Genomic DNA, 12,000 nt, shown 5'->3' with positions numbered 1-12,000 from the left:
CATTCAGGTAATAGGATAAAAAAGCATGCAACGGAAGCAATCAAAATCAATAAGCACTCTAACTACACTTAATTTGAATTCTAAAAAACATGTTTTATAGGTTTTTCAAGAAAGAGGGTTTCAGAATTGATACCTTTGAAGAATTCTCTAAATCTGAGCTGCACTCCACGTAAATGAGCTTCAAATCAGCAGTAGACCACCAAGAGTGTCTTCTCTACTATTCTCAATCCTGGATTTGAGTGGTGGAACTCATATTTGAGGTGAATGGTGAAGGGAATAAGAGAGTCCTTGAAAGAGGAAAAAATTCTGCAGAAAATCTCAAATTTTCAGCAAAAATTAACTGTGATCTGAAAATTTTCAGTTTTTTTATGCATCTAATGCATGCAATATTGAATAAAATTCTAATTGACACTTCAATTGGAAATGTTTAGTAGGCTAGGTGTTTGTGTTTGGTTTAAACACTTCAAATTTTCCAAAAGTTAGAAAATCCCATTAACAATTAAATTTCATATTTAATTAATTCAAAATTAATTAAATTCAAAATTCAAAATTTCAATTTCTGAAATTTGAATAAAAAAAAATGAAAACTAATTTGATTTTAATTAATTTAAACAAATTTAATTAATTAGATAATAATTTAATATCAAATATTAAATTGATAAACACCTAATTTTAAACATGTATCCTACTTATGTAATTAATATTTAAATCAATATTTAAATATTATAAACTCTCCAATTTCATTTAGTTTCGATAAATTAAATGTTAATTATATCGAATATAATTATACAAACCCCAATTTGAAATTGAACAATTCAAATTCAAACCTTAACTTACAATTTGAACACTTTCAAATTGAAACCCTATTCAATTTGAATATTTCAAATTAAAATTCAATTTGAATATTTCAAATTAAAATTCAATTTGAACATTTCAAATTGAGATCACTTTAAATTCACTCAATTCACTAATTCAAGGTGTTCATGTTTTACGAGCAAGTAGAGGGACCTTATGGACCTACAGATCATGAGCTCCAACGATGTGAGATTAATTGGCTAAAACTCTTTAGACTGAATTAATCAATATTCGTTAACTACCGAGTCACACCACTATAGCTCGATAGTTGCACTCTCGTCACTGTAGATATATTTGTGTCCACTTGATTTAACTATAATCAGTAAGTTGGCCCTTCAAAGGTTGTTCGTAATAACGGTTGGGTCAAAATGTTGTTTTACCCCGGAATTACGTCTTGCTCCTTAAGTTCCACTAATCCTCTAATGAACAATTGGTTTCTGATCCAGTCACTAAACCTGATCACTCTCAGACCAATGAGAGGGTGAAGCTACTTGTTCAAGATCTGGATTCAATACTTAAGAGAACAACCTTTCTTCTATCCCTAAAGCGGGTAGGCGTGAAATTCATCTCACACCCTATGTCCCCAGTTATCTACCTGGTCTTACCCTTGAAATTTGAGGCTTATCGAGCCGGCGGTGTTGAGTCAACCCACACCTATGAAAACCTAAGGATAATCCCGAATAAACAGAAGTTCATAGTTAGCTTAGGACTAATATCGAGTTACCTAGGTCATCTATGCAAAATAGTCAGTCTTAAACAGTAAACAACATTATAAAGTAAGAGTGACTTATTTTTTAGTCCGATCTTATGCAAACTTATTGCATAAGATGTCCCCACTCCTCATGTCAATACATGAACGAATCAGGATCACTTTGTTTGTAGCACCTTAGATTGAATTATAATAACCACAGAGTGGGCCGCATCCGATAGTGTTACCAGAATAAGGCACCCAACTTTATTCGTATACCATGGATCGTTTTTGCTATTTACTTAAACTTGATCCATTTTTTATGTCTGTACATAAAGTTCAAGTATTCATATAATAGCCATGGATCTTAGTTTATTGGATTTAATCTTTATAAGTGCAATTTACAAATTTAATGACAACTTTATTGAATAAATGTTGAATAACATTTTTATTGATAATAGAAAATGTTTAATTTTACAAACTGCGAGTTTTAGAAAATACAATCCAACATCAGGTTTGACTCTCTTATCCCTATACATCAGAACAAAATGGAAGAGCAGAACGAAAACACAGCCAAATTATTAAAACTGGACTAACCCTTTTAGCACAAGCTGGTATGCCCTTGAAATTTTGGTGGGATGCCTTCCTCACAGCCACCTTTCTAATTAATTGTCTATCGTCTAAAGGAATTGGGGATAAAATTCCACTTGAACTTCTGTTTAAAAGGAAAGTTGACTTTTCTCTCCTGAAGACTTTTGGTTGTGCATGCTATACACATCTATGTTTTTCTAATTCACACAAATAAAATTTCAAATCCACTAAATGTGTTTTTCCTGGCTTCAACCCAACACACAAAGGCTTTAAATGTCTCATCCCAAGTGGACGCATTTACATATCAAGACATGTCCAATTCAATGAAGGAGATTTTCCTTTCAAAAACGGTTTTGCTCAACTCGCCCAGTCGGTGGTCCAACGTGAATCTTGTAGCCCAACTCCACTCTCTCATATACCTCATGGCCTAGATCTCTATCCTTTGTCAAACTTTAATCAGCCTTCACATCCTACTCCATCAGAGCCCATTATTTCCTCTGGCCCAATATCCACTTCTGTACCTCAGCCATTCTCGCCTCTCAGCTCCCCAAACTCTTAATTACCTGCCCGATCCTTCTCTCCACGTGTAGCTTCCCCTATTATCTCATCAGACCGCCATCTTTCTTCCTTACCTGACTCCCCCAACTTGGAAACACCCTTAGATTCCTTCCCTCTTCAAGGTCACCTCTCTCTCATCCTTCTCCATTCCTCCACCGCCACCCCTGTCGGTTTCTCCTCTCTGGCTTCCAACCCACCCAATGGTTACTAGAGCAAAAGCATGTATTTTCAAACCCAAAATCCTTGCCTCAATGTCTGCCACAAACGAGGCTATTACCGAACCCACTCGTGTTGCAGATGCTCTAGCTACTCCAGTTTGGAAGTAGGCCATGGATGCTGAGTTTTTGGCGCTTCAAAAGAATAAGACGTGGACACTTGTTCCTCCTTCGAAAGACATAAATGTTGTCGGGTGCAAATGGGTTTTTCATATCAAACAGAGCACAGATGGAGATGTTGAAAGGCATAAGGTTCGATTAGTCGCCAAAGGATTTCACCAAACTCTTGTGCATAGATTTCTTCGAAACATTCAGTTCAGTCGTCAAAGCCTCAACTGTTTGAATAGTTCTATCCTTGGTTGTATCCAAAGGCTGGCCTCTGCGACAAATTGATTTTAATAATGCCTTTCTGAATGGTTCTCTTGATGAAGATGTATACATGTCTCAACCACCTGGCTATATTGATTCAAATCATTCATCTTATATATACAAATTGAATAAAGCCATCTATGGGCTCAAACAAGCTCCTAGGGCCTAGAACTCAACACTAAAAGCTACTCTTCTCAATTGGGGCATCTCTAATGGTAAGCTTGACTCTTCTTTGTTCATTTTTTGCCATGACAATGTCCTGTTGCTCCTACTTATGTATATGGATGATCTCATTCTCACTGGAAATAATTCTTCGATGATGGATTGGTTGGTCAACTCGTTGGACCGCAACTTTGCCCTTAAAGATCTTTGTGCCCTAAGCTATTTCTTGGGTATTCAACTCACATGATTACCACCTGGACTCATTCTTACACAAACCAAATACATTGAAGATCTCTTGCTTCGACTTAATGTGGGAGATATAAATTCAGCTCTGTCACCTATGGTACTTGGTAAGCATCTCTCCCTACATAATGGCACTGCCCTAGAGGATCCACTCATCTATCGTAGCACAATTGGCGCTCTCCAATACTTGACACATATGCGCTCGGACATTTCCTATATCGTCAATCACTTAAGTCAATTTCTTCAACGTCCGATTGATGAACACAGGTCAGATATTTATTATTTTAGATAATTAATCCATTTTTCTCTCTAACCACCTTAGGTGGTTAGTTAGTTTTTATGACATGATGGAATAAATAAAATATGATTTTATTTTTCAAAGAGATAGATACACGACTTGTAAATGAATCTACACGATTTGTAGAGCCTATACGATATGAGCTTTCCACTATACGATTGAGGCTTTTTTGTTATACGATAGAGTGCATCCTTAATCGTCTTCCTCTTCCAGACTCTCAAACTCCCTCCTAACTAAAATAATCAGAGCCCACCACTCATGGGTTCTCACCCTTAGAATATCGAGGATACTAAGTGGTAGTGTCTTCATCCTTTTTGGTTCGTGATTCACTTGAAGAGGGTCTTTAATTTCTTGTTGTTCTTTGTTCGAGGATTGTGATAGTTTGAGGGATTTACGTGAAGAAGTTTTCTTTAAAGGTATAATCTCTTAACTCTATTTTTTATTCAAAAGCTTGTTGTAATTTTTGTTCAAATGCATAATCTGTTTGTTTACTGTAAATGTTTGTTTTCAATCAAAATGGAATTTGGACGATCCGCTTCTGCTCATGGATCTCTTGAAACAAGTTCTTTCAATTGGTATCAGAGCATGATAGTAGTTCTGATTCCAAATTCCATTTTTGTATTGAAATCATTTACAGTTTGGTGGGTTTTAAAATTTGCATTGTGTTTGATTATTAAATGTATGGGGATCATTGTTGATGGATATTTACGGGATATTTGTCTTTGTTTTGGCTTTCTGTTTAAGTTACAAAAGTTAATTTGTAAGGGCATTACGTTTTTTGGCATTAATCTTGCAATCGTGTCTGGATTCGTTTAAGCTTTCAGTCATTCGTGAAGATTCAGACATGAAAGTTGCAGTGCGTTTCGATGGAGAAGACAACAAGGTGGGCACATCATGTAGTTGGAGCTAAACGATCATTTAGATTTTGCTGTGCGTTTGTGTAGAGCTTTCTGCACGATCGTATAACATCTGGTAAATGATCGCATAGTTAAATGTTACGCGATCGTGTTGAGTTGTCTACTCGATTGTGTTGCGTTGGTTGTATGATCGTGCAGTCGCTCGATGGGTAGACGATCGCGCGATATATGATACTCGATGCAAGGCATGCGTGCTAAACGATCGTGTAGACTATCATGCTCATCGCATAGCCAGTAGCCACATGATCACATAATATACGATGCTCGACGCACGCTACTCAATCGTGTAGACTATCATGCTCATCCCATAGTCTTTAGTTACACAATCGCATGGTATGTGTGTTGGGGTTGATGCCCTAAAGTCTCGTGTCCTATAGTTTGTAAATAGTTTGTACGAATGCTTGTGTTGTATAATATATGATATTTTACTTCACATCTTGTATTTTAATCAGTTGCATGTTTTATTTACTTTACCATAAACCAATAAACTTAAAATCCCTGGTTATCTGTATGTAACTCAAGCATGTATGTGGTGACATACAGGTAGATCATATCTTGAGTGATAACCAAAATGGTATGTGGTATAAGGATATAGGAGGGAAACCTTATTCTGGTAATGCTACGGATGCGGTCCACTTTATGGAATAGTCACAAGTGTTGTAAATTGTCACAAATGGTCTGATCCTGATCATTCGTGTTGGGGACATGCAAGCGGGGGCGTCCTATACAAAGAGTTTGTATAAGACCTAACCACGAAGTGTTAACATCTCGTTATATAACACTGTTCATGACAGAGACTTCTCTTCACTAGGATAACTATAGGTAACATGACCTCAATCTTGAGTGAGTTGGGAACTCTTGCCATTAAAGGCGATCCTTTGATTTGTATGGGTGCGAGTGGTTAGGTCGCCGATTCAAACCTACCATTTTGGGGATTCATTTGATTTGGGAGCTGAGAACTCAGCTACAAAAGATGGAATTCACTCCTTCCCCTGAAGTAGGGGTAAGTAGATAGATAGCTCCCTTAAGGGCTGATTCCAGGGTTTGAACGATGTGGCGCCACATACCTTCTCTTGGCCTGAGAGGTGTTCACACATAGTTGGACTATGTTGTATTGTTCATTAAAGGAATCAGTGGTACTTAAAGAGTGAGATGTAACTACAGGGGCAAAACGGTAATTTGGCCCAGCTGTACTTACGAGCATTTGTGAAGGGTCATCATACTCATGATTGGTTATATCCGATGGACACAGAAATATATCTGTGGTAAGAAGAGTTCAGTTGTTGGTCTTTAGTGGAATGTCTGGCAGTTAACAGATGGTGGATCTCGAGTTTAGTCAACTATTCACGGACCGTTGGAGCTTCGAGTCACAAGTCCATTAGGTCCCTTGGGTAGCTTGGATAAAGTCGAGATCAGCATTTGAGTTAATTTGAAATGTTCAAATTGACAACAGGAAGTTGGATTATACATGATATAATTGGAATGTTTAATTATATATGATATAATTGGCTAAATGTATGAGATACATTATTTTGGCGGAAATTAGATATAAATATGATTTATATCAAGTAGAGGAGAAATTACTATAGTAGATATGTGATATCAAACTATAGGGTAAAAATAATATGATTATATTTATTAATAATTTAATTGATTAATTATATGATAATTAACCTAAAATCTCTTTCGAACGTGTGTTAATGGGAGCAGCAGTGTCGGTTATTGTAACTGATGAATAAAAATGAAATTTGTTTTCATTTTGAAAGGCTCGGAAAAAGATCAGAAGGTTTGCATTGATGTGAAAACGTAAATGATCGCTTAAACTCGAGAGCCTATACAATAGTCGCTCAGCACCTAAACGATCGTATACCTCGCGCCTAAACGATCACCTACCTAGCGCCTAAATGATTGCACACTAAGTCTAAACGATCGGTTAGCTTTCCTAATTATATGTTTGTTTGCATTATTGTGCGTTTGAATGTATATTGTGTATTTTGGTCACTGTGAAATTGGAGCGATCCGAACGCGCTCATAGAACTCTTTATTAAGAGATCATTCAATGCGCTACTCGAAGCACATTGCACGATCGCGTGGATTTTCATGCTCATCGCATAGTCCAAAACTACGCGATCATTGTTACACGATTGTCTATACTCGACGCACGTTGGTCGACGATCAGGAGATTTGCTACACGATCAAGCTGTAAGGCTTCAAGATGAGCGGTTCAAGACCCGGTTCACTTGTTCTGAACCGGATGACTCAACTCTTGTAATAGTTTAGCCTTTTCTTTTCCGGTTTTGAGATTTACTATCCTAGTCCATCAACTTATATTAAATATGCATGTGATGTATGTTTATTATAAATGTCATAATGTATCTCATATAGTTTTAAAATCCACCATAGGTTATGCATTTATTTTCATGCATCATTTTATATTATAAGTGTTATAATATATTAGTATGCATGATTTAAATTACATAAAACATGCTCATGCACCATATAATATAAGAGTTATAATATATGTATGCATGCATTATACCATATCCATGCATCATTTATATTATAAATGTTATAATATAAGGTTAAATGTTTGTATGGAATGTATGCTATAGTTTAGTTCAATACTTGTTTGTATAAAAGTTATATATTAGTAATGAATTAACATTTCATGAAGCATGACACAACCTTAGGTTAATTTGTAATTGTTATAAATAATTTATGTATGTCTAGCTTGCAATGTTAGTTGGTTTTAATTGCTTCATTTCTTATAAATGTTATAATAAATGAAATTAGAATGAAAATCAATAATAATGAGTTGCATGCAAACCTTAGGTTTTAATCATTTTTTAAAAGTGTTTTAAAATTTGATTGATATAGACCTAAGATCGCATTTCTAATAAGATTAGAAATCTAAGTTTAATCTTTTAAATCGATTTAATAGGATTAAATTGATTCCTAATAAAAGATTAGATATGTAACAAATGTATCTATAAGGGATCTTTTGTTTAAGGTTGGTTCTGGCTAGGTTGGGTTACTTAAGACGATGGAAACGTCGCACCCCTACCTGGGAACCTACCTGAAAAGATGAATTAGTTAGATTTGTTACATGCATGCAAATTTGATGATAGTATGTTAAAGAATTTAGTTAGACTTGAATCAAAGTTGTTTAATCATCAAAAGCAAGTGTTGTTTTTACCAAATTAAATAAATCACTTAGATAAAATCAATAGTCAGATTTTCTAAGTTAATAAACCCTAGGTAGAACATTTATTGGGAGGAAAATGAATTATATGATACTTCACTTTAACCTCTACATATTTCTCCCTAAAAGTTCACACCGTGAGATTTATCCTTAGCTTGAAGCACCATGGGTGTCCCCCTGTGGGTGGCATTAGGATAGGTCAATACCAAGGTGAACGGAGAGAGTGTTCATAGTAAGTGGGAGCGAGACGTGAGACAACATATTCCTCGGTCTCTCTCATTAGGTTGGGTAAAGTGTTATGCCTCGCCTCGTGGCCTCATGGGTGTCCCCCTAAAGGATGTTAGTTTTGCATAACTCTTTATTTGATCTCCATAAATGAATAGGGTTGCTTTGGTCCCTTGTCCTAATCGGCTTTTTCCTAAGGTTGGCTCATTAGGGAAGGACTCTAAGACCTAAAATAAGGGGTCACACTTACACAAAATTGTTAAGGATGTTAACAAATTCTAGACCAAAATATGGTGACTATTAGATTCAGTTACAAGGAGTTGTTTCTGTCTAATGATTGAGAATGTCTCATTTCAGTGAAATGGCACTTGATCACCTTACGGTGACTTTTGTCTTGCCTCACTAAAGTATTATTAAAAAATAGATGTCACTTAGGGTACACTAGACTATTTTGCTAAAACTTGATTCGTTTTCTAAAACTGGTTTAATGCAAGTAGACTTAATTAAGTTCGTTCATTTTTCAACAATTTTATTATGGCTACTACGACCTTAAGTTTACTTGCCGCCAATAAGTTAACTAGCGAGAATTACGCTAGTTGAAAAAATACAATAAACACGATTTTAATCATCGATGATCTGAGGTTCGTCTTTACGGAGGAGTGTCCTCCTATTCTAGCTCCTACTGCTCCTTGAAATATTCGGGAAGCATACGAGCGATGGATACGGGTGAATAAGAAGGCCTGAGCGTACATCTTGGCCAGTCTTAACGAAGTTTTGGCCAAGAAGCATGAACCCATGGTCACTGCATACTAGATCATGGAGTCCCTGAGGGGAATGTTCGGATAACCGTCCGCATAACTCAGGCATGACGCTCTAAAGTACATCTCTCAATTCACGGATGCAAGAGGGGTCATCTGTTTGGGAACATGTTCTCAATATGATGATCCATTTCAACGTGGCTGAGATGAATGGCTCGAGCATCGATGAGGCCAACCAGGTTAGCATTATTCTGGAATCGTTACTAGATAACTTCCTTCACTTTTGTAGCAATGTTGTTTTGAATAGAATTGACTACAACCTTACAACTCTACTCAACAAGTTGCAGACTTTCCAATCCTTGTTGAAAAGCAAGGAGAAGAAGGGTGAAGCAAATGTTGCCTCATCATCTAAAAAGTTCCATAAAGGTTCGACCTTTGGAACTAAGTCTTCACCTTCTTCTTCTGGCACCAGAAAATTGAAGAAGAAGAAGGATGGTAGGGGCAAGGCATCTGCTAACCCACAACCTGCTACTCCAAGGGGTAAATCACCAGTGTGGATTTACAAAGGAAAATATTTTCGTTGCAACCAGGACGGGCACTGGAAGAGAAATTGCTCCAGATATTTGGCATAAAAGAAGAAGGCCAAACAAGATAAGTGTGATTTGCTTGTTTTGGAGACTTGTTTAGAGGAGAATGATGATTCTGCCTGGATTGTTGACTCTGAGGCCATTAACTATGTTTGTTCTTCATTCAGGGAATTAGTTCCTGGTGGCAGCTTGGTGCTGGTGAGATGACGATGTGAATTGAAATCGAACACGTCGTCTCAATTGTGGCAATGGGAGGTCTCTGGTTAACTTTACAGTACAAATTTATCATTTTGAATGATGTATTTGTAGTTCCTGATTTAAAAAGAAACTTAGTGTCTGTAAAGTGTTTATTAGAATTTGAATATCAACTCTTTTTCTCTTATAATAAAGTGTTTATTACTAAGAATGGTGTTGATATTTGTTCTGCACAATTGGAAAACAATTTGTATGTGCTAAGGCCGTTAGCAATAAATGCCCTCCATAACATGGAGATGTTTAAAACTGTCATAGCTCAAAATAAACGACTTAGAATTTCTTCTAAGGAAAATGCTCAACTTTGGCACCTAAGATTAGGACACGTTAATCTCAATAGGATTGAGAGGTTGGTGAAAAATGGACTTCTAAGCGAGTTAGAAGAAAATTCTTTACCTGTGTGTGAGTCATGCCTTGAAGGCAAAATGAGGTCTTTTACTGGAAAAGGTCATAGGGCAAAAGAACCTCTAGAGCTAGTGCATTCAGACCTTCGTGGTCTGATGAATGTAAGAGCCAGGGGAGGTTATGAATATTTCATCACTTTCACTGATGATTATTCTAGATATGGGTATGTTTATTTAATGCAATAGAAGTCTGAGTCTTTTGAAAAGTTCAAAGAATTCAAGGCTGAGGTTGAAAACACATTAAATAGAATGATTACAACACTTCGATCTGATCAAGGTTGAGAGTTTTTGGATTCATCTTTCGGGAACTATTTGATAAAACATGGAATAATTTCCCAACTTTCAGTATCTGGTACACCTTATAGAATGGTATATCAGAGAGGAGAAATTGAACCTTGTTGGACATGGTTCGGTCTATGATGAGTTACGGTTCCTTACCTGATATGCTCGTATTTATGAAGTGGAAATATGGATGATATGTATTGATGGAAATGCAATGTGCACTCAAGTTTCCCCAGCAGAATTCAAGTGTAAATTCATCTGAATTTCCTGGTAAGTCCAAGGTCGAACACAGGGACTTGTGAAAATAGATTGCTTGGTAATTTTGATGAAAACTTTACGGTAATCGGGTAAATAAATAAAGTGTTTGGTTTGTTGTTTGTGTTGATGAAAAAGAAATAAATAAATGCGGCGGATTTGAGAAAAGACAGTTGCATTGATAAATGCAATGAGTATGCGATGAACGGTTTGAGAAGATCTTTAGCTAGCGTTACTCGAGAATGCGTCAGACTATGCGATCATGTTACTACCATGCACAGTAAGTCATTTTCCAATGTAAATGCGATTCTCCTAAATCTAGGACGCATGTGTTGAATACAAAATGTCCATAGAGCTCATCCCTAAGTCTCTACTCTTGTCCTATGCAATGATGCAAAATGCATGAAAGCAAGATGACTGCATACAATCATATTCTATCTCTAGGATGCATGTGATGCGTTGATAACAAATAGTGCTCATTCCTAAGTGTCCATCTCTTGTATTATGCATTCTAATCTAACTCTTCCGAGCCTAGATTCTGACCTGACTTTTCCAAGCCTAGATCCTATCCTTAGACTACCCAACCGAGTATCTCTAATGGACGAATAAAGCATACATAAATAAGATAATCGAAAATAATGAAGATTCCTTAGTTGTGCTAGCTAAATGCTTCTCAACCCATTCAACTAATTTAGCTACTCATGGGTGAACCATAGAGAGTAAACAAATATAGAGAAAGAAATTTCATTCTTATAAATGAGTTGAGTACAAAATGCCAATGAAATTTAAAAGTAGAGAGCATGGTAGCAATTCCTTGCTGACCGAAGCTTTTTACACTGAAATCTCTATTCCGATCTAAAGATGTTCCCGCTTCCATAGGCGACGACTCTCTCTCTGTATTTGAGCTTCCGGCGCTCTCCCAAGCTTACCAGAATGATCTACCAGCACAACTTTCTCCCTCGCGTCCGCCTTAAAATGAAAGAAAACTAAAAACAAAGACGTGTAGACTGATCAACTTGTTGTAAAAATAGTGAACCCATTTTCTGAAGAATGAATTTGGTATTTATAAAGCATCCATGGTGAAAGGCGGCTTTTCTCTCCCGGTTGTACAGATGGGACAACTTTAATTCCTGATTAAC

Source organism: Benincasa hispida, chromosome 12 (genome assembly GCF_009727055.1).
Source record: "Benincasa hispida cultivar B227 chromosome 12, ASM972705v1, whole genome shotgun sequence".
Lineage (NCBI taxonomy): Eukaryota > Viridiplantae > Streptophyta > Magnoliopsida > Cucurbitales > Cucurbitaceae > Benincasa > Benincasa hispida.
Note: the sequence above shows the minus strand (reverse complement) of the source record.